Here is a 24,719-nt window from a genome sequence, read left to right as displayed (position 1 = left end):
ATTATGAGAAAAAAAGAAAAGACAAGGGAAAGTATTTTCACAATTTGGAGAAAGTGAAAAACCTGTCCTTTGAAGTGCACCAGGTCATAGTTATTTAGAAAGACATGAGATAGTAGAGAGTTCCAGAGCTTCGACGTGTCAGAAAAGAAACAGTCATCAAAACGGCCCATCCTTGAGGTGCCAATGGCCACACAGTAATCATGTGACGCAGCAGCTTGCCGAGTATTGCGTGGTCCAGCTAGTGGTGGGGGCACACAAGCAGCCAGCTCTCGGATGCAAAAACCAAAATAATACCTATAGAAGAGAGAAAAAGAACCAACATTGCGGCGTAAGGCAACCGGGTCAAGTTTTGAAGTTAGCCTGGGATAGCTTATACGTCAGATCGCTTTTGACGCAACTCTAACAAGTAAGGATGCAGAGCTAGAACCACCCTAGATGTGAGAGCAGTACTCCATACAAGGACGAATGAATTCTTTGTATAAACGGAACAACTGTTCGGAAGAAAAGAAATTTCGACATCTAAACAAAACTTCCAGTTTCTTAGAGGCAGATTTAGCTATCTCCTCAATGGGCGGTTTCCAAGAAAGATGGATGCTGCAGTAATACCAAGTATGTTCACTGAGTCAATAAGCGGAATTACAGAACCATCAAGGGAGAGATGAAAGTTGTGTGGAATTTGCGACAGAGAGATGTTTAGAAACTCGGTCTTGGAAGCATTAAACTTACCCGGATTCCGTCTACCCCAGTGAGATATCTTGTACAAGCTTGACTTCTTTGAGGAAGTTGTATCGAGACGAGATGCAGATCGAGGAAGAGAAGAAGAAGCAGAACTGGAGGATGTGGTTGTTGAGTCGTCAGCGCATGAGTGCATTTGGTTTTTCTGTGAAAGAGAGAAAAAAATCGTTAATGAAAAAAAGTGTAGGACAGAACCCTGAGGGACAACGCTGTTGATGGAGAAAAGGGAGGATGTGGAATCATCAACATCCACAGAGACAGATCGGCCGGAGAGGAAGCTAAAAATGAAGGAACAAAGTGAGGGAGGGAATCCAAAAGAAAAGAGCTTGGATATGGGACCTCGATGCCACACCCTGTCAAAGCTTTGGATATGTCAAAGATTCCCAAAAAATTTTCAGGGATGATAACCAGACATTAGTAAGATAAGAAAAAATATCACCAGTGGATCTCGCCTTACGGAAGTTATACTGGCGATCAGAGGGAAGACAGCGATTCAAGATGCCTAAGGATATGGGAGTTGAGGAAGGATTCAAAGACTCAGGAAACGGTAGATGTCAAAGTCAGCCAGGAGGTAATTCGAGGGGTTAGAACGGTCGCTCTTCTTAGGGTTGGGATGTACCAAAGCATGCTTCTAAAAAGGAAAAGTTCTGGTTTCAAAACACAAATGGAACAGACCAGCAAACACAGGTACAAGTTCAGAGGCACACTCAGTACACAGGGATGGATGCCACCAGTACCATAAGTCTTTCTAGTGTCCACTGAGAGAAATTGCTTTTCGGACAGTCCGAAAAGAGTTTACGGGAAGAGGCTTAGGATTAGTAAGAGGAGCATCAGGGGGTGAAGCAATGTTAGATTCATCTAAAGTAGATTTAGAGGAGAAACGGGAACCAAAGAGAGTTGCTTCGTCTACGGGAAAGACATCTACAAAACCGTCAAAACGCGGCAGAATGTTAAAGTCAGAGGAAGTAGAGTTTTTCCAAAGCCCGATATGCCTGATCCCTTGTCTGAATGGCCTTAGAACAGGAACGGTTGAACTATGGATTGATGAAGAGGTCTTCTTGGAGGATTAGAGGATAAATGCTTCCATTCCCGCAACAACCTCTGGTGTGCGTTTGGCGGAGACAGAAGCATCACCACATAAGAAACAGTTATTCACCCAAAGTGAGTAGAAAAGAATTTACGTAAGTTAGTCCTGTCAGCTTTGTTCAGGTGCAAGTATTTATGTTTAGAAGGGGCTGCTGGAAGAGGTGATGCTCTTAGAATAGATCCATTTATGAGAGCGTGATCAGATGAAGCAACAGGTGGCGATATTGTGTAGTTACAGCAGCATCGATCACAGGTGAAAAACAGATCCAGTATTTAGGAGAGTTGTCACAACGGTCAAGAATATAGGTAAAGTGGGAGAAAATTTGCTCCAGATCATTGAGAATGGACAACTTGAGCGTTTCAATCCCTCCACCCTACGTATGGGAGGAGTTCAAACATTCTGTATTGTGAACGGTGAAATCCTTTAAGCAAAGGATCTAGGCTTGCAGATGAGATGTTACAGTCTCATGGTAGGGATTTAGATACTCGAAGAAAGATATACGATTTGTAGAATTCGGAGAGAACAATAGACGAAACAGAGGAACAATGGGGTACTTGGGTGTCAAACCTTGTGCCACAAAACATCAAAGTTTGGGGACTCAAGGTCCTCGAGGAGCGTAACTGGTGTGTTGATGTTGGAATACAGCACAAACACCGTCTTTGAACCCGAGTCGTTTGTGGACCTTATGGTTGGATATGGAAAAGGGTTTAGTGAGGACATCATTAGACAACTGTGTCTCAGAGAGAAGTAAGATGTTGAGAGAGGTACAAGACAGATGTTGTACAACAAAAGAGAGGTTACAAGAGACCATGAGTGTTGGTATATTGAATTGAAAGAGAGGGCCGTGAGCACCAGTGTCTCAGCCTTCCCTCTCATTGGCAGGAGAGTCAGGCGGGAGCTCGGAGATTCTTAGCACATCATGATGGTGCGGACAGGGACCATAGATTCTTTGGACTCTTTTATTATCATATCTAAAAGAAAAAAAGAAAAGCTTGCTCAGACAAGGGGTGGCAAGAGAACTTATGTGAAGAAAAAAAAGTGATGCTTGAGTCGGTGTATGGCGCTTGTAAGGAGAAGATGGCAGGACTAGCCCGGTAGTTCCGTTCTGATGAGACAGAGTGTAAGACCAGCAATCCTGACATGGAGAGTGTAAGATGGTTCCAGGCACCACATTAACGCTCCTCACTCAGGACGGTAGTACCACCCTGGGAGGCTGCTGTCAACAACCTACTACCTAATGGATTGTTTCAAGGGTAGAGGGACGGGATGATCCTTGAGCTAACTGGGGGTATTGGGAGGGGTCAATACACTACCACCTGAGCCCTCCTCCCGCTGGTGACACAGTCACACAATAAAGTGTAGTCAGAGTAGCTGGCCTTTGCAGGGGTCGTGGGAAGGAGCCATTACTCTACTGCCTGAGCCCTCCCTCTCGCCGGCAGCAGCGTCACCCAAGAAAGAACATGTATGAAGCAGAATGTTGGCATGCATAGAGCACCAGACAGAGACGGAACGATCTATGCATATTGATCAACCTCTCCTGAATACATCAACATAGCTCACACCTTCAGTAAGAACATTATGATGATGACAGACACACATATTGTTTAAAAGGGACATCATCTACATAGTGAAGGTCTAACTTCAATTTTCAAGAAAAAAATGTCTCCTTAATTTCATTTCAGTTCAAAACTACACAATAAATTCATGCGATATAAAGAAAAATCAACAAAAGTCATTTAAAAAAAATCAAATATATATGATACATATACACATACGTATGGTACATACATACATACATACATACTCTCTAAGGAGTCTGGTTTCTAAACAGTGACACATTTATCTATTATGAACATCAGGGAAGCTACAGTTTGTACTTACAGTGTCAGTAATGATGTATGATACAACGCCACGTGACCACTCGCGGGGGAAGTCAACACATCATCAGCTGGGGAATCAGTGTGGCAATGGACGTGTCACATCTGTAAACAAACAAATCGCTGTAAAGCAGACATAATCAGATTCCTCCAGCTTTATGTATACCACTATACTGATACGTTGGTACCACATTATGTATATACCAGTATACAAGAATGAACTATCACAAAATATATATATATATATATATATATATATATATATATATATATATATATATATATATATATATATATATATATATATATATATATATATATTTATACTATTCGCCATTTCCCGCATTAGCGAGGCAGCGTTAAGAACAGAGGACTGGGCCTTTGAGGGAATATCCTCACATGGTCCCCTTCTCTGTTCCTTCTTTTGGAAAATTAAAAAAAACAAACAAGAGGGGAGGATTTCCAGCCCCCCCGCTCCCTCCCCTTTTAGTCGCCTTCTACGACACGCAGGGAATACCTGGGAAGTATTCTTTCTCCACTATCCCCAGGGATAATATATATATATATATATATATATAGAGAGAGAGAGAGAGATAGATAGATAGATAGATAGATAGATAGATAGATAGATAGATATATATATATATGGGAAAAAATACATTTTTGTTTAGACGTTAAGATGGTCAAGGGTAGAGCTAGATTTGACGGACACTTGCAAGCATGGTCGCCCCGGCTGGGGAACACTGGTGCAGATGGACGAGATCTACTGACGCAGACACCGGGAGGCCCAGCGAGAGTGCAGACTGACCACCTCCACACACACACACACACACACACACACACACACACACACACACACACACACACCGTCATTACGTCAGAATAACCGAAGGTTTATATGAGATTTTCGTCAAATGTTCGTCTACACTTCCTTTTACACACAGGCAACACTGCTTTCATTCACAGGCAAGACTTCCTTCACACACTGGCAATATTTCCTTCATACACAGGCAACACTTTCCTTTATACACTGACGACAATTCCTTCATGCACAGGCAACACTTAAAACCCTGACACTTCCATCATACACAGGCAACACTTCATACGCTGGCATTACTTCCTTCATACACAGGCAACACTTCCTTCATACACAGGCACCACTTCCTTCATACGCAGGCAACACTTCTTTCATACGTAGGAAACACTTCCTTCACACTCCGGCAGCCCAGGGGATGCGCCAGTCTCTGTAAGGATCATGAGAGAGAGAGAGAGAGAGAGAGAGAGAGAGAGAGAGAGAGAGAGAGAGAGAGAGAGAGAGAGAGAGAGAGAGAGAGAGAGAGAGAGCCCTAATATACCGTAGAGCAGTTACCCATAATACAGTATGGTCCATAATCAACTGGATACCAACGTTAAACTCAACCATCCCGTCGTGCGGCCCATACCATTATATATCCCCCTCTCCGCCGCTGGTGATGGCCATGTGAAATTCTCGACTCAGATTCACCGAGTTTTTCGTTTCATAATTATTGTCACGGGAAATGTTATCATGGCCACCGCTCCAACGATTCGTGTTTTTTGTGTGTGTGTGACGAGCGGTGAGGGACATGTGCATTGACCACACCACACACAGGACACCACTACCACCACCACTACCACCACTACCACCACTACCTCTCCGCCACTAACTCCACCACTACCTCCAACACCATCGTCTCCCGGACGCTCATCACTCGACATATATCCCCCCACAAATTACGAAAATAATAACGTGAAATTGTTTTAATGACAGATCCTAATTGCAAATATTCAGCAGTGACACATAAAGTTGGTGCATCAACGCTGGTGTATATATAAGTCTGGTACATCAACGCTGGTATATATAGTACATCAACACTGGTACATACAAGGAGTACATCAACACTGGTACATACAAGGAGTACATCAACACTGGTACATACAAGGAGTACATCAACACTGGTACATACAGCGAGTACATCAACACTGCTACATACAGCGAGTACATCAACACTGGTACATACAGCGAGTACATCAACACTGGTACATAATGCTAGTACACCAACACTGGTACATACAGCGAGTACGTCAACACTGGTACATACAGCGAGTACATCAACACTGGTACATACAAGGAGTACATCAACACTGGTACATACAGCGAGTACGTCAACACTGGTACATACAGCGAGTACATCAACACTGGTACATACAAGGAGTACATCAACACTGGTACATACAGCGAGTACATCAACACTGGTACATAATGCTAGTACACCAACACTGGTACATACAGCGAGTACATCAACACTGGTACATACAGCGAGTACATCAACACTGGTACATACAGAGAGTACATCAACACTGGTACATACAGCGAGTACATCAACACTGGTACATACAGCGAGTACATCAACACTGGTACATACAGCGAGTACATCAACACTGGTACATACAGCGAGTACATCAACACTGGTACATACAGCGAGTACATCAACACTGGTACATACAGAGAGTACATCAACACTGGTACATACAGCGAGTACATCAACACTGGTACATACAGCGAGTACATCAACACTGGTACATACAGAGAGTACATCAACACTGGTACATACAGCGAGTACATCAACACTGGTACATACAGCGAGTACATCAACACTGGTACATACAGCGAGTACATCAACACTGGTACATAATGCTAGTACACCAACACTGGTACATACAGCGAGTACATCAACACTGGTACATACAGCGAGTACATCAACACTGGTACATACAGCGAGTACATCAACACTGGTACATAATGCTAGTACATCAACACTGGTACATACAGCGAGTACATCAACACTGGTACATAATGCTAGTACACCAACACTGGTGTACGATGGAAGTATATGATCATGGGAACTTTTGAATTAAAAGAATTTACTCAGGGGGTGAAATATTCATTCTCTGCTGTGGTGTTCGTGGTGATACATGGTACATAATGTAAGGTGGTACATGATACATAATGTGTGGTGTTTGTGGTGATATATGATACATAATGTGTGGTGGATGAGGTGATACATGGTACATAATGTGTGGTGGAGTGGTGATACATGGTACATAATGTGTGGTGGATGTGCTGATACAGAGCACATAATGCGTGGTGGATGTGGTGATACATGGTACACAATATGTGGCAGTTGTAGTGATACATGGTAAATAATGTGTGCTGGGTATGGTTATATCTCTACTATACAATTTCTTAAATCTTTGTATGCCGTCCGCTTATATACCATGTCCTCCATCATTTTCTTCCATTCAACCATCACTCTTATGCTATAAAAATTCTTCTATACACATTTCTGAACAAGCTCCTTGCTTAATATCATGTCATCTCTTCTAGTTGTTCTATCCCTACTTCGATCAAAGAACTATTCACTGTCCACGTAATCGATCCGTTTTAAAATCCTAAAGGTTGTGATCAGCTCACTCCTTACTTTTCTCTCTTCCAAGGTGAGTAAATTCATAGCCCCTAGCCTTTCACTGTAACTCAGCACTCTTAATTCTGGTACCATCTTTGTCGTCCTCCTCTGGAGCTTCTCCATTAGCTCTTTATGCTTCTTCAGGTGCGGTGACTTAAGCTTGAGAAACACAGTCTTCTTTTGGCCAATGTAAGATGTGATCAGCTTCCAAGATAATTCATTAACTGCTGTTCTAATATTTGGCATCATATACGAGTTCTCCTTAACTCTCCTTCTAATAGAGGACCCTGGTTACAGGTTTGTGACGATGTCGATTCCCAAGTCCTTCTCACACACAGAATTCCTCAAGTTTATTTCCAGTAGATGATAAGCATTTTGATGTCTTTTACTGTCCCATCCTCATCACATTCGCTAGGGGTGAAGCTCATCAACCTAGTATGAGATCAACTTTGGAGTTCCTGTCCATTGAAGGAGTTTCCCACTAATTCCTGCCATGTGGTACAGTGTCAAATGCTTGTTGGTAGTCCAGATACAGACAAGCTACCCAACCTTCCTTTTTGTCCTTACTTAACAGAGTTGAGTCGAAAGCGGTCCTACTTATAATCTGTCCCAGGCTAACTTCCAAACTTGACCCTCTTGCCCTACGCCGCAATGATGGTTCCCTTTCCCTCTTCTATAGGTATTACTTTGGTTTTTGCTCCCGAGAGCTGGCTGCTTGTGTGCCCCCAACACCACTAGCTAGACCAAGCAATACTCGGCAGGCTGCTGCGTCACATGATTACTGTGTGGCCATCGGCAACTCAAGGGTGGGCCGTTTTGATAACCACTTCTTTCCCTACACGTCGAAGCTTTGGATCTCTCTACATTCTAATATCTTTCCTAATAACTATGACCTAGAACATCTTAAAAGACAGGTTATTTCACCTCCTCCAAAATTCGCAAATACTTTCCCTTGTCTATTCTTTTTCTGTTTCATAATTCTCGCTTATTTCAATTAAGACCTACTTGTGTCTTGCAGGGAGAGAGTTTTACAGTCGTGTTGCCCCATCTCTTAACTCCCATGTATGTGTGCATGCACACACATAGCCTAACCCAAGCTAGGTACCCATTTATCGACCAGCCCCGAACGAGGAATAAACACCTGGGTTGGGTGTGGGCTGACTGCCATTTCCAGGATTCAAACACATACGGGTACGACCCAGAGTTGGCCCATGGTGACTCATGGTTAATATCACTAACTACACTACCATCATGATAGTACCCTCCACACCATCACCATGATGGTACCCTCCACACCATAACCACGATGGTACACTGCACACCATCACCATGATGGTACACTGCACACCATCACCATGACGATACACTGCACACCATCACTATAATGGTACCCTCCACACCATCACCATGATGGTACACTGCACACCATCACCATGATGGTACCCTCCACACCATCACCATGATGGTACCCTCCACACCATCACCATGATGGTACCCTCCACACCATCACCATGACGATACACTGCACACCATCACTATAATGGTACCCTCTGCACCCAAACCATGACTGATTTGATTTGATCTGATTTGTGCCGGTAACCCAGGCAAAATTTATTTTGCCGCCCATGATCATCCTGTGAGCGGTAGCGCAAAAGGATTACAGAAGTCACAGACCCCAGTGGGTTGATATGTAAATTACATGAGATATTACAGTTCGTATTTCATTACATACATTACATAGTTTCATATGGCAAGTTTTACCGACTAGATGAAAAAAGTGGATACAAACTTAAAATTTCAGGTATCTTGTTATTAACAATACGGTGTTGACATTTTTTGCAGGGTCTGTTAAGATCTATCCCTAAAAGGCTCTACCTTTTCACATTTTAAGACATAGCGTTCCAGTATGCGACCAATTTTTTGACCACAAACTTTACAATTCACACGGTTAACATCTCCAGTTAGGCCAAAGCGCCAATAGTCCCTATAGCCTAGCCTTAGTCTAGCAGTTACAACATCATGTAATCTGCTGATCTTATTACTTTTTCCATATACATGTTTTACTTTACACATTTTATTGTGATGGAAAATGCTTCTACTTGTGGTTATCTGTACTCGTCTTCGTGTTTCAAAAGAGGTCTATAAGTTTCTTTCTATTTACAGTCTCGAGGCTTCTAACTGACAAGCCAATGTTCTTTTCAACATCACCTTCACTAAGTACAGGTTTGGCTAAAGCATCAGCTTTGTCATGCTCACGGAGGCCTATATGAGAAGGAATCTATAACAATTTGATTTGAATCCCTTGAGCAATAATGTCTGAGTATTTGTGTCTGGCTTCAGAGACCAGCATGTTACATTCTGATCTCAGGGTGTTAAGGGCAAGTACGTAGTGAAGATAAAGAATCAGAGATAATTAAACTGTGATTTCTACCAGCTCAAGAGCGATAATTATGACGGACAATTCAATTTATAGAGTAGATGACCAGTTGTTTATTCTAATCTATTACCATCGGGTTGGATCACAATGGCAGCACTGCCAGCCCTTCCAGTGGCAGAGCAGCGAGAACCGTCAGTATAGATGATACACTGGGCCATGTTATGGTCAGTCTGGAGTTTCTGTACATGTTGAGGCGCGCTTCTTTTTGCTAACTGTTGAAGGTGAAGATTATAATTAGAATCGCAGATGCCAGGAAGGCAGGAAATGCTGCTGCTTCTTAATTCTATACAAATTACGTACACCAAACATTGTCATGTGGTTTGGCTGTTATTTGGATCCATTTAGATTCACTCGTGCCATGGCAGATATACCATGACGACGACCCAACCACCACCATGATGGTGCAATGGTACCTACCACAAGGCCGCCATGTTAATAATCTAACAAGAACTTTACAATGTAGTATTTCTCGTGGGATGACATTATATGACACAATGGCACAGTGGGACAGGAGTCGCCTCCATCACTATAGGAACCCCACGCCCGCCTCCCAGTTCGTGAACTAGTCACACGGTCACCAACCAACCACTGAACGTGGAACGCAACCAGGTCGCTCACTTCCCAGTCATGCCGCTGGGGATTTACATATTACACAAATTAAAACTCGGGCCAGCATGAGCGTCAGAATACGTCAGGCTCACCATATTCAAGCGGCATTTTATGTTTGTAAATACCGGGAGGGAGGCTAGGCACGTGGGAAGAAAATGTGTTATAATAAGAGCCGAGCTCCAGTATTTTCCACGGCAATGGTGAGTTTCGCTTTTCCCATAAGAGTTATTATGAAAACTTTTATGAAAAAGAAGAAATATTCTCAAGAGAAAATTCCCCCAGTCTTGCCTGGTGCTGGCGGCCAACTTGAAACAGAATAAGAAATAAACTCATATTGAGAGGGTACTGTGGTGGCCTCTGGTGTGGGGGAAGGGCCGCGCTACTGCCCTGACCTGGGGTGTGTGCAGCCCTTACTACTGCTCTTACCTAAGGTGTATGAAGAGCCCGCAGTACTGCCCTTACCTGGGGCGTGTGGGGCCCGCAGTACTGCCCCTACCTGGGGCGTGTGGGGCCCGCAGTACTGCCCTTACCTGGGGCGTGTGGGGCCCGCAGTACTTGCCCTTACCTGGGGCGTGTGGGGCCCGCAGTACTGCCCCTACCTGGGGCGTGTGGGGCTCGCAGTACTGCCCTTACCTGGGGTGTGTGGGGCCCGCAGTACTGCCCTTACCTGGGGTGTGTGGGGCCCACAGTACTGCCCTTACCTGGGGTGTGTGGGGCCCACAGTACTGCCCTTACCTGGGGTGTGTGGGGCCCCCAGAAGCCTCAAGCACTACACTAGGAGGGAATGATAGCTGATTAGCCTCCAATATTATGGTATACTGTGAACACTATACTGTTGCCAACAGTGTTATCTGTCGTCCCTCACTGTTGGTGATGTTTGAGGAGATGCGTCCGTGTTCCGCCAGGCTAGTGTTGTCCTTGGCTCGGTTGTCCCCTTGTCGTCTACAACCCATCTGTCCGTGTCGTCTACAGCCCATATGTCCTTGTTTCCATTGTCCGTGTCGTCTACAAGCCCGTCCGTCCATGTCGTCTACAGCTCGTCTGTCCGTGTACTGTGAAGCCTGTGGTTGCAGTGTGAGCCTTGATGTAGTGTAAACCCTGACATCTTAGAGTGAACCTTGAATCGCAGTGTGAACCCTGAGTCCGTACTGTGAGCCTTTAGGTCGTAGCGTAAACCCTACGGTCGCAATGTAAACCCTAAGGTCGCAGGATAAAAACCTTGAGGTGGCAGCGTAATCTCTTAAGGTAGCAATGTGAACCCTGAAGTGTGAACGCTAAGGTCATATGTGAACTCCGAGGTTGCAGTGTGAACCCTAAGGTCGTAGTATGGACCTTGAGGTCGTAGTTTGAAGCTCGAGGTCGCAGTATGGACCCTGAGGTCGCAGTATGGAACGTGAGGTCGCAGGGTAAACCCCGAGGTCGTAGTGTAAACTGTGAGGTCAATGATTCATGGCTACCCCAACTCCCAAGTCCTTCTTGGATTTAATTTCTCTAATTTCTTTTACGGTCCAAGTTTGTTGCAGATGAGGCTGTCCTGCTAGCTGGGCCGGTAAGTGACCTGGTGAACTGAGGGGGACGGTGATGGTGAGAGTGTCTGTGATGATAGTGTGATGGTGAGGGGGAGACGACTGTGAGGTGATGTAGCGGTGATGATGGTGTGACGCTGTGAGTGACAAGTGGTACGGGAGATGATGACGATGGTGACGACAGCCATGGTGATGGTGGTCATGAAGATTTGCCTTGATGACAGAAGCTGATGGGGTGACAGTGAAGGTGAGAATGGTGACGAAAGGCAATAATGATTGTAGCTGGTGAGAAAAGCAGTGGTAAGGGGCGCCTGAGTGGAAGAGGTAACTATGATGATACTGTGATGGTGAAGATCCAAGAGATGATGAAGGAAATGGTGTTTGGAGATAGTGAAGATGGTGACGATAATGGATATGATGGGTTATGGTGGATGATAACAATGGTGGCGGGTGATAGTGAAGATGATAGGAACTGCGGGTCTGATGATGTCTATAGATCATGGTTATGATGTCCTCTCTCTCTCTCTCTCTCTCTCTCTCTCTCTCTCTCTCTCTCTCTCTCTCTCTCTCTCTCCCCAGCCACGCACCTGGCCTCCTCTCCCAGGGGAACAATGTGGTCATTGAACCGAAACAGTATAATGAGGTCAGCTGTCGTGTGTCCAGACTGTAGGAGTGTGGGAGGGAACACTGGTCTCCAGCCCCGGACCCACCACCGGACCCGGCCACGTCTTGGCTCCACCTCCGCCTAACCATGTCTCACCCTCGGCTCCGACCCCAGAGATCAAGCCTCAACCTTTCCCAAGCGACACCTTCACCCCAACCCCGATCTTACTTCTGCCTCATTCGACCCCTTCCGACACCTGGCATCGCTTTACCTCCACCTCACCCCGCCCCCAGCCTCACTCTGGCTCCTCCCCAGCCACACCCCACCCCACCTTTGGCTCAGACCCCAGCCCGGGCCTGGCTTCACCTCCACCCTATCTCCAGCTCCGACCCCTGACCCAGCCTCGCCCTGCTCCATCTATCTGCCCCGCCCCGGCAGTCGCTAAAGGGATAGTTGACCTGGTCAGTCCCAGAGCAAAATATGAAGGGTCACCAGAGTAGGATCAACCTCACCTCAATTGTCTTAAGGTAACTAAGGTACCAGCCTCAGTAACTACACTGTTGGAAGCAGCACTAGTTAACCCACCTACAGTACTAACCTTAGTATCTAAACTGACGGAGGTGACACTTAACTACGACACTAACCTCAGTATTTACAGTAACACATGCAAAAGTTAAGGTTACCACGGTATTACACTTAGTACTTACACTAACAGAGGCAGCAGTTAGGGTAGTCATGGTACCACCCTCAGGATCTACACTGCCGGAAGCAGCATTAACAGTAACTGCAGTGGCAGCCTCAGCAACTACACTGACGGAGGTAGCAGTTAAGGTAACCACGGTACCACCCTCACCATCTACAATGACGCAGGCAGCAGTTAAGGTATCTACTTAGTATCTACACTGACGGAGGCAGCAGTTAAGGTAACCACGGTACCACCCTCACCATCTACAATGACGCAGGCAGCAGTTAAGGTATTTACTTAGTACCTACACTGACGGAGGCAGCAGTTAACTAAGGTTCCACCCTCAGCGTTTACACCAACGCTGGCAGCAGTTAATGTAATTAAGGTACTACCCTTAGCATCTATACTGACGAAGACAGCAGTTATAGTAACTAAGGTAACACCTTCAGTTTAAACACACATGCAGTATGAGTCAATAAATGAAGTAACGGTTTCAACATCTACAGTTATGGAGGCCGCAGATAGGGTAACTATAGTATCAACATAAGTATCCACTCTGTCAACTAATATCAGAAGTCATGGTATCTTTGATGTTCGCTGGTTCGCGGATGTAAGACGTAACTGATGGAGCTGAACTTCTGGATATCACATCACATTGTAATGCATAAAGAACTTTTTTTTCTTTACTCAGTAAAATGCAGAAAAATAATTGCTAGAGGCAAAATCTTATTTACGCCAAACACAGATCAGACACCAACCTGCCGTATGACATGATGGACAGACGTACAGTACAGTCAGACCTAATGAACTGCACGATCCGTGCGTGGGGTGGAGGTACGACGCCCTCCGTCAGACTTTAAGTGGGAACAACACGTTGGTCGGTAGTATGGCGCTGTCATACCCAATGTGCTGTACAACACAGTGGGTGGAGGTATAGCGCCGTCATGCCTGATGTGCTGTACAACACGAGACCTGATATGCCGTACGATGACTTGGGCAGAGGTAAGGCGCCGTCAAACTGGCGCATTATGAAGACGAACATTCGTTATGATCCACGATAAGAAGAGGCATCTATCATGGCTCCTGATAACGACAGGCATTCATCTTCCTCTTCCATCCCTCATTATGCTAAAATGTTATTGATTTTCACATCCTATGATAAACAGCCTTAATTCTCAGAGCAGTATAGCCACCAGGTGAGGGAACGCTGCAACACTTATGGCAAGGCTTCGTGTTCATGTGTTCGTTAATGTTAATGTTCGCTGTTAATGTTACTGGCCAGGTTAACAGCATTGCTCTAGTGGTCTGGCGGGGATGTAAACGAGGAAGGGAAAGAGAGGTGATTAGTAGGGAAGAGAGAGGGTAAGAGACATGGCAGAGATATGATGGTTGTAATAATTGTACCTCTGACATAACACAGGTATTGATAGTAATGGGAGGCTGGGAAGTGTTCAGTCTCAGGAAAGTTCTTGGAAGATCATCTTCATTCCTTCTTACACCTCCTATCAAGAGGTGTTTTAAAAGATTAGCCTCCGGATTCTCTTCATCCAGTTCCTGCACCTCATCCGACAGTTCGAGAACCTCCCACTGTCTGAGATCATTCGTTCCCGAGACACAATTTGACAACGCAGCGAAGCTATGCGAGCTCATGCAGAACTTGTACAAACATAACCACGAAATTCCCAACCCTTTTAATCATCAATGATCATCAGTAACCTGTATACCAACGTCCAACTTTGTATTTGTGTTAACTACCTGTGTATCACACAACCCCTTCTCTAGCCACTTTGTTAATAGTTTAATGTATCGTTACTTTTCAATCACCATGAGCTGTAGTCTCATTTCTTTTATGTCTACTAAAACGGCACCGATAACTGAAGTCATGTTATTTACGATATATATATATATATATATATATATATATATATATATATATATATATATATATATATATATATATATATATATATTCTAGGGACTACTGCCGCGGCCAAAGCTTCGAATCTATGCTGACTCGACCCCGGACGACCCGCGTGAATGGGTCACACGGTAAATAACACTTCCCCCAGCACCGAGGGTGTCGCTGCTAGCAATCCAAGATGGAGCCACACGCGCTGTATAAAAAAAACGATGGGGTTATTACAGTGATGAAAAGTGGATATGGAAAATGACAATTTCGGCGGGAAAATCACTCACTGGTACTTCCTGGCTACGACACTGATTAACCTGTTTCCATTAAGGTAAATCACCGAGTAAACTGCCTCTGGCACGCACACCATGGAGGTGGCTCCTCCTCTCTCCCAGGAGTCACCATGAAATTGACTAAAATACAAAAAAAAAAAAAAAATCGAAGAGAATCTCAAGTAAAAAAATGATGCCATTTTTTTCAAGAGCAGCCACGGTGCCTGAAATCGACTCGCTGGCGTTTCAAACTGGCAAGCGGGTGTATATGATCAACGTTGTCGGTCATAACACTGTCCTAATATATGACATTGTCGACCAGATCAATCAGTCATCACAACAAGTAAACAGATAATACAAATAATAGCAAAAGCGGTGACAAATTGAAAAAATATATCCATACTATAAGAGGGTATCGCCTCAAGTTTCTGTCGATGACACCGAATTCGTCGTCCACGGTCGTCTCTGTCCCGGTCTGAAACCCGGCCGTCAGCGTGCCGGTTTTACCTGTCGCAGGGTACGACACCTCCCTGGGAGAACCCCTCACCATCACCCTCCGCCCACGGGTAGCGGCCTGGTCCATGTTACCGGGTCGACATGCACCATCACTGATGTACCATCTTCCGTTAGGACCTCGATCCACGGATGACGTACGTGTGACAAAAAAAGATAAACATTCCAGGTTGCCCTGCCTCTTCACAACTTCCTCAGAAACCTTAAGATTATTTTTTTCTTTTTTACGGTACCTGAGGTGTCACGTGCAACTTTATAAATGCCCCACTCGCGCCTGACTTCAATACGCTTCCCGCGTTTTGCGAGGTAGTGCCAGGAATAGATGAAGACAGGCCGCATTCGCTCACATCCCATTCTCAAGGTGTCATGGGCAATGCACCAACACCATCGCCCCACAAACCTTTCCATCGTTTCTCCCCGGCCGATTAACACGTCCTGGTTCAGTCCAATGACAGCACGTCATCCCCTGTATACCACATCGTTTCAATTCACCCTACCCCCGGCACGCCTCTAATCCGTTTGTATCTTCAGGCCCGGTCACTCAAAATCTTTTTCACTCCAATCTTCCGTCTCCAATTCAGTCTCCCTCTTCTCCTTGTCTCTTCCACTTCTGATACATATATATCTTCTTTGTCAACTTCACTCGTTCTATCGATATGTCTAAACCATATTAGCACACTTTTTTTTTAGCTCTTTCAACTACACTCTTCTTATTACCATACTTACCCTTTAATTACTTACTCGATCAAACCACCTCAAACCACATAGTGTCCTCAAACATTACCCAAACAGCTATTCTCCACCGTACATCCTTATCTGTATATATCCCATGCCTCACATCCATACAACATCGCTGGGACTACTACATCTTCAAACACTGCCATTTCCGCACTACCGGATAACAACCTCTTTTTCCACACATCCCTAATGCTCCCAGAACCTTCGTCCCCTTACCCTTCCTATGACTCACGTCCATTTCCGTGGTTCCATTTGCTGCCGTACAATCAGCTATCTAGAACACTTCACATCTTTAAAATTTTCTCCATTCAAACTCAAACCCTTGCCAACCTGTTTTTCTGCCTTGCTAAATCTAATAATCTTACTTTTATTCACACTTACCCTCAACTTCCTCCTTTCACACATTCCCCACACCACCTTATGCAGTTTCTCATTCGAATCTGCCACCAGTGCTGGATCATCAGCAAACAAGAGCTGAATCACTTCCCAGGGCCCCTCATCCCCCTACAGTCTGCATACTCGCCCCTCTCCCCAGGACCCTTGCATTTACTTCCCTCACCATCCCATCCAAAATGAATTAACAACCATGGTGACATCACATACCCCTGCCGCAAACCCATCTTCACCTGAAACCACTCACTTTCCTCTCTTCCTTCTCCCATACACACCTTACATGCTTGATAAAAACTTCTCTCTACTTCCAGAAACTTTCCTACCTCATTACACATTCTGCAGACATCTGTCAACCCTATGATAAGCTTTCTCCGGATTCATAAATGTCAGTCATAAATCCTTGTTTTTCCGCAAGTATTTCTCGCACATTCTTCAAAACGAATACCTGATCACAAGAGAGAGGTGCCACATAAAGGCGTCACAAGAAACAGGTCTCATATATAGACGTCAAAAGAGATAGGTAGCACATACAGGCGTCACAAGAGACAGGCAGCACATATAGACGTCACGAGAGACAGGCAGCACATATAGACGTCATGAGAGACCGGTACCACATAGAGTGACGAGAGACAGGCAGCACAAGTAGATGTCACAAGAGACAGGCAGCACAAACAGACGTCACAAGAGACAGGCAGCACAAATAGACAGACGAGAGACGCAAAACTTGAAAATGATAAAAGATGAATGAATCAGTAAAATAATTAAACGAGGATGAAGGAATTCCTATGGAAACTTTGTGAAGGAGACAACTGATAATCGGAAACTCTTGTGGAAGTTTCAGGAGAACATTATTAGTTATGGACACAAATTCTCACTGAAGGATTCAGATGGAATATCTGTTGACGATGAAGGCAATATCTGTGAGAAGATGAATCCAAAATTCTTTGATTCATGCACAAATAGAAGTCGCTAAACCTCAAGACAAAAGATAAAGAATGGGGAACAGCTTATGAAATCATTTATATTGTTAAACTTCACATCAATAGAACAATGAAGATTTTGGTTTTGTATAAGGCGCGCGGGTTTCGTGTTCTCTCTCCACCAATACACAACCACTTGATAAGCCACTGAGAGATGTGAAGATGATCGAAGGAGGAATTATCAGTGTCAAGAGAGAGTAGGATACAGCAAATGTCATACCTAGTTCTAAGATGGGAGACCGGATGAATGCATTCACCTTACAGGCCACGAACTCTAACGTTCCTGGTTTGTAAAAAGCGAGGAGATAATCAGAGAGGAAAGAGATTCACTGCAAAGAAGGAAGAACCTCAGTGAGAGGCATCATGGATTTAATGGTGAACCATCATAATTCACAAACGTTATAGATTCCCAGGACAATGTGAACAGTGGCCAAGACAAGAGAGAGAGATGGATCAGTGCTCGGTGTGTCCTTGGACAGCCAGAGGACATTCGCCACCGTCCCACACTAAAGGTTGATAAGAAAATTGGATTTTCAGGCAGACGTATGACGGAAATCCTTCGATAGATCAAAAATAATATGAGTGAAGTGGAACAAAGGACGACCCTCAGATGTGCCTTTTCAAACTGGGTTGGAAGCTACAGCGACGTCCCGTCTTGGGACCATTTTTACTCAGGATATTCGTAGGTATAGCATGCCAGAGGGGAACCTGACTCATACCTGAGTAAGCTTGTACATTATCCTAAAGTTATGAGAAAAATACTGTATCCAAAGCTGTGATAACCAGCAGAGACCTTAGCTTTAGGAGTGGAGAGCTACGTGGATGTAAAAGTTCGACGTGACCAAACGCAGAGTGAAGACGAGACGTGGTGAAAGACGTACTAAGTATGACTACTGTATTACAATTCGCAAATCACAAGAATCCTTGTGTCAAAAAGGACTTGTGGAATGACGTAGTACCACCTGTATCGCGAGAACGCCACCCTAAGGAACATTGTTAGAGCAGGAAATCATCTGTTGGTTAACAGGGAAAATTGTATTTTAAGTACACAGGTAAGGAAATGTTCAATCAAGTATTTTGCAGCTATTCTACTGTCGACCTGAATTACAGCAAGGAACTTAAGTTTGGCCAACCAATATCGAAAAAAATATATAGACCTGCTGTCCAAGGTTCAACTGAGGACAACGGAAATGTTACCTGAGTTACGAGAAGTGTGTGACTGCGATGGTTGCTACACTGTCACACAGAAGATGCAGGTCATCACAACCAGTAAGTTTCTGAATACGTCATCGATGTTGATAGTGAACACTTACTGAAGATGGCAAAGATTAACGAGAGGATATAACAAGAACAATGAGACAAGCTAAAAAAAAAACCGTGCGAAATACTTCTCCAGTAACAGAGCAGCAGATGAATGGAACTAAGTAAAGCAGCTGTCAATGTAGATAATATAAAAGTTTGAGAGACTGTGCGACAGTACAGTACGGAAGACGAGAGAAATGAGAAAAGAATTTTCAAAGTTTTGTTCACTCATCTTGAACAGGCCGGCGAAGTGTTGCTTCAAGTGACTCCCAGTTTAATGGTCTTCACCACATTCACATAATCTCTGTGCCCAAGTGGTGTGATGGCATTAAACGCTGGCAGAAGTCTTGCTGATATTTTTGATGCATCAATTTTTCAAAAGAAATTTTGAGAGATATGTGATTAAAGAAACATCATCTTAAGTAACTCGCTGGTATTCAGTCCACAAACACACACACTCTCCCCACCTCACTCACAACACGTAACTAACACGAACTGTTTCTAAAATTCACATTTTCTAAATCTATCGAATATGGAAATATCTCAAATGTCGTCAGCAAACAATAACTGACTCACTTAGCAGCCCCCCCCCCCCCAAACACACACACACACACACACACACACACACACACACACACACACACACACACAACCCTTATAAACTGTATACTCGTCCCTTTTTCCAAAATTTGCCTTTACCTCCCTCACCACCTCATCCATAAACAAAAATAGCCATGGTGACATAAACATCCCTGCCACAGACACTCAACAAACTTATATTTCTATAGTTCTAACACTCATCTTTGTCCGACTTGCCTTTATACAATGGCACTATACACACATTCCGCCTATCCTCAGGCACCTCACCATGATCCATACATATAGTGTAAGTCCTGACTAACCATACTCTTTATTTTCGCTTCTAATCCTAATCGATCTTGAAACGACATCTGCATCTTTCTCACTATCCCTCTCCTCTCGACCCACTTCCTCTTGCACCAAACAACCATTTTCTTAGTCTGGACCTGTTCATCATCTCCGGATGGGGAAGCAGTATCCTAGTTAAATTCTGCAGTGCAAAAATGCAACGTCAAATATTTCTCTAAATCTTCATATCATACAACCATAACTCGAAAGTTTACAGTTCAGCCCTCCAAGAATATAAACATGTTAGAGATATCCAAATCCTCCATTCTGTTATGGAAACTTCACATACTGATGAACATTATTGGATCCGCTTCACAAAAGCTGGAAATGTTGTGTGTGATGCCAAGAATGTTTATAATTTGAGAAGGCTGTTTCATGTGTACAGAGGTCGCATTTGCCCCAGTATGGAGTCCTTTGTACACTTCCGTCTCTGTGTCAGAGCGGAATCAAAAACCATACATCATAACAGCTCTCGTCTTACCGCCTCTTCAATCATCCCTTTCTATCTATCGTGATGTTGCCTTCATCTCTCTGCTCTACAGGTATCACATTGTCCACTGCTCTTGTGAGCTGTCTGCCTGTGTCCAGGTCCCTAAGACCTGAACCCCCGGCATACGACTGGTTGTGTCCTCCCATAGTTTCTGTGACGGAGAACAGCCACACGAGGACTGCCCGTTGTGATACCTTCTTTTCTGTTATCCTCACACACTCTTTGCTCAGACGATATACCGTAATCAAACCGTCAGCCTTTCATGAGAAATTCTATCACAAGTTCAAAGTTTATTTGTGTATATTATGAACTGTCCGATAGCCATGCAAGGGCCACATCCATAAACTCCAGCCAGTGTCTCGTATAGAAAAAAAAAGAACAATTATTACTCGTAATAGGATAATTTCCCAAGGAAAAAAAGGTCGGTATTATGAAAAGGTCTCTTTACCCTTAGTGAGGATCACAGCCGGAATGTTTTCCAACATCTCTCTGTACTGTGCAGGGAAGCTCAACCCTTCACACATCTTGGTGACTGAACCCAAGCCTTAAATAAACACGTCATAAACTTTGCAATAATCTGACGATCACCTAAAGTTACACATCAACTTAAGATGAAGTTTTTGCTTGTGGTGAGGTGTGGACACGATCATGGGACGTGACCACAGCTCACGGGCCTTCTGGACACATGCTGGGACACACGTCCCTCTGCACACAAGATGAGGACATAAGATCCCTCTGTAGACACGAAGGGGACACACACTCACACACAAAGACCCACTGTACGCATGATGGCGACATACGACCCCCCCTGTAGACGTGACAAGTGACATCAGAACACTACACACAGCTCGGGACGTTGCCCTCTACGAGAAAACCATATTCAGACCTCCACGACAAGGTCGTTACCAAGGACGGTGATGTACTACATCTGCAGGAATGTAAACCCGCTACTAAATCACCCAGTGTTATAATAACAACATGTAGAGGCATTTTCCACCCCAGTGAAATGTATGACGTTAAACACGTACATGGAGAAAGTATGAAGATTAGCAGATTACATCGTGTTGTAACTCCTAAACTAAGGCTAGGTTATAGGGACTAATCGTGCTTTGGTCTATCTGCAGATGTTAATCATGTGAATTGTGAAGTTTGTGATCAAAGATTGAGACACAAATTAGAACACTATGTCTTAAATATGAAAAAAGAGAGCCTTTAGGGGCAGGTTGTAACAAACCCTGTAAGAAATGTCACAACACCTTATTGTTAATAACAACATGCCTGAAATTCCAAGAATGTATCTACTTTCTGCTTCTAGTCGCCCCAACTTACCATTTGAAAGCCAAAGTGAAATAAGTAATGTATGTAAAGAAGCTTACTGTACTGAACCAATATTTGTAACAATTTATGTAATGGCTATCAAGCCACTGGGGTTCTGACTAAGACCCTTTGTGAACCCCTGTAATCCTTTTGCGTTACCGCTCACAGGGTGAGCATGGGCGGCACAGTAAATTGGTCGGAGACGTCTGCACAAATCTGCAGACGTGAACAGGAGCTCACGAGCTCTCTGTGTAGACATGTCGGGGGACACAAGGGCCCACGGTAGACATGTCGGGGACACAAGGGCCCCCGGTAGACATGTCGGGGGACACAAGGGCCCCCGGTAGACATGTCGGGGACATACTGACACTCTCTGTAAACATGATGAGAGACACAGCCTAGCTATAGATATGACTGGGACATATGGGCCTTCTGTAGACATGACAGGGAAACACGGCCCCTATGTAGAAACGATGGAGAGATAAAAGTTCCTCTGTGGACATGACGGAGACATACAGGTCGACTACTAAGAAATGGTGGTGGGAGGGTGTACAACCCTCTGTGTTTGCGTTGGGAAACTTAGCAAACTGTGTACACCTGATGAGTCGGGTCTCCATCATGAAACATGTTGTCTGTCGGAAAGTTTTAATGTAAAGAATATTATTTGAACTATTTAAGTGTGATTTCCCTTATAATAATATCTTACCGACCTTTGAACATTTGTTCAATATATATATATATATATATATATATATATATATATATATATATATATATATATATATATATATATATATATATATATATATATATATGTTATATATATATATATATATATATATATATATATATATATATATATATATATATATATATATATATATATGTTAAGAGAAAGACTCGAGATAAGTAAAAACAGATAACGCTAATTCCATTTTCGTGTCCGCTCCCAACAACCATAATTTCATAAGAAAAATAAAACACTAATTTCCTGAAATCCTGAGTGAAACGAGAAGAGAAAATCTGATTACTGTCTTGGCCTTGTATTGTTCCTCCACCCAGGTATTGCTGCCTCTACTGGTACACCCAGGTCCTGCTGCCTCTACTGGTACACCCAGGTCCTCCTGCCTCCATTGGTACACCCAGGTCCTCCTGCCTAATTCTGGTACACCCAGGTCCTGCTGCCTCTACTGGTACACCCAGGTCCGGCTGCCTCTACGGGTACACCTAGGTCCGGCTGCCTCCATTGGTACACCCAGGTCTTCCTGCCTAATACTGGTACACCCAGGTCCGGCTGCCTCCACTGGTACATCCAGGTCCTGCTGCCTCTACTGGTACATCCAGGTCCGGCTGCCTCCATTGGTACACCCAGGTCCTCCTGCCTAATACTGGTACACCCAGGTCCTGCTGCCTCTACTGGTACACCCAGGTTCGACTGCCTCCACTGGTACTGGTGGAAATTCTCATGTTGTGTGGCAGGTGAAAATTAAACTTAGCGAACAAGTCAGGCCAGGATCCTGGTGTGGTGTGATTTTAAGTCTTTATCTCCCCTGAGGACACACCTGGCGTACAGTAAGTACACACCTGACATGCAGGAAGTACACACATGGCGTGCAGTAAGTACACACCTGGCATGCAGGAAGTACACACCTGGCGCGCGGTAAGTACACACATGGCGTGCAGTAAGTACACATCTGGCATGCAGGAAGTACACACCTGGCATGCAGGAAGTACACACCTGGCGTACAGAAAGTACACACATGGCGTGCAGTAAGCACACACCAGGCGTGCAGTAAGTACACATCTGCCGTGCAGTAAGTACACACCTGGCATGCAGTAAGTACACACCTGGCGTGCAGTAAGTACAAACATGGAAAGCAGTAAGTACACACCTGGCGTGCAGTAGGTACACACCCGGCATACAGTAAGTACACTACTAGCGTGTAGGAAGTACACACCTGGCGTGCAGGTAGTACATACCTGGCGTGCAGTAAGTCACACTTGGCGTGCAGTAAGTCACACCTGGCGTGCAGAAAGTACACACCTGGCATGCAGTAAGTACACACCTGAAGTGCAGTAAGTACACACCTGGCGTGCAGGAAGTACACACCTGGCATGCAGTAAGTAGACACCTTGCGTGCATTAAGTAGACACCTGGCGTACAAGAAGTAGACACCTGGCGTGCAGGAAGTACACACTTGGCATGCAGGAAGTACACACCTGGCGCGCGGTAAGTACACATATGGCGTGCAGTAAGTACACATCTGGCATGCTGGAAGTACACACCTGGCATGTAGGAAGTACACACCTGGCGTACAGCAAGAACACACATGGTGTGCAGTAAGTACACACCTAGAATGCAGTAAGTACACAACTGGCGTGCAGTAAGTACACACCTGGCATGCAGTAAGTACACACCTGGCATGCAGGCAGGTGTGTGCACGACCATGGTCACATCTGATACATCACCCGGCGTGGCAAGTGTTTATAACAGGTCATCTATACACACAACCCGTTGCTTTGGCTCACAGCCCGGCTTCCTCTGTGCCTGACTTCGCCTCTCGAGAAATAAGTATTGGTAGCGCGTTATGTTTCGTCTTGTTTCTTCTCTGTTTTTACTGCTAAAGTTTTAATGAAATCCGGATGAAAATTAGGGAAAGCTTCAAACAATGGCTGGCTGGTCGGGCGGGCTAGAGCGGTGGTGCTTGATCACTTGGATATTCAATGGTGAACTGGGAAACGTGGCCAGACCATGCCATAGTCAGACACGATCCTCACTTTCCCTCACCTGCTTCACTATACCCCTCACCATCCACCATAGGAATCATCATCA

The 24,719-nt window shown here is 44.5% G+C and overlaps 1 long non-coding RNA gene across 1 annotated transcript in view; it reads right to left on the bottom strand.

Moving 5' to 3' along the window:
* Nucleotides 1-732: 732 nt before the first annotated feature.
* The window catches only part of LOC139751118 (uncharacterized), a 69,272-nt gene continuing 45,285 nt past the window's right edge, over nt 733-24,719 (bottom strand). Inside the window, exons 2-3 of the long non-coding RNA XR_011713287.1 lie at nt 3,704-3,804; nt 733-880 (exon numbers count right to left, since the gene is read on the bottom strand). This is a non-coding gene — a long non-coding RNA (uncharacterized lncRNA). The remainder of the gene's footprint in view (nt 881-3,703; nt 3,805-24,719) is intronic.

The sequence above is a fragment of the Panulirus ornatus genome, chromosome 11 (genome assembly GCF_036320965.1).
Source record: "Panulirus ornatus isolate Po-2019 chromosome 11, ASM3632096v1, whole genome shotgun sequence".
Taxonomy (NCBI): Eukaryota; Metazoa; Arthropoda; class Malacostraca; order Decapoda; family Palinuridae; genus Panulirus; species Panulirus ornatus.
Note: the sequence above shows the minus strand (reverse complement) of the source record. Positions and strands in the feature narration are given on the sequence as shown.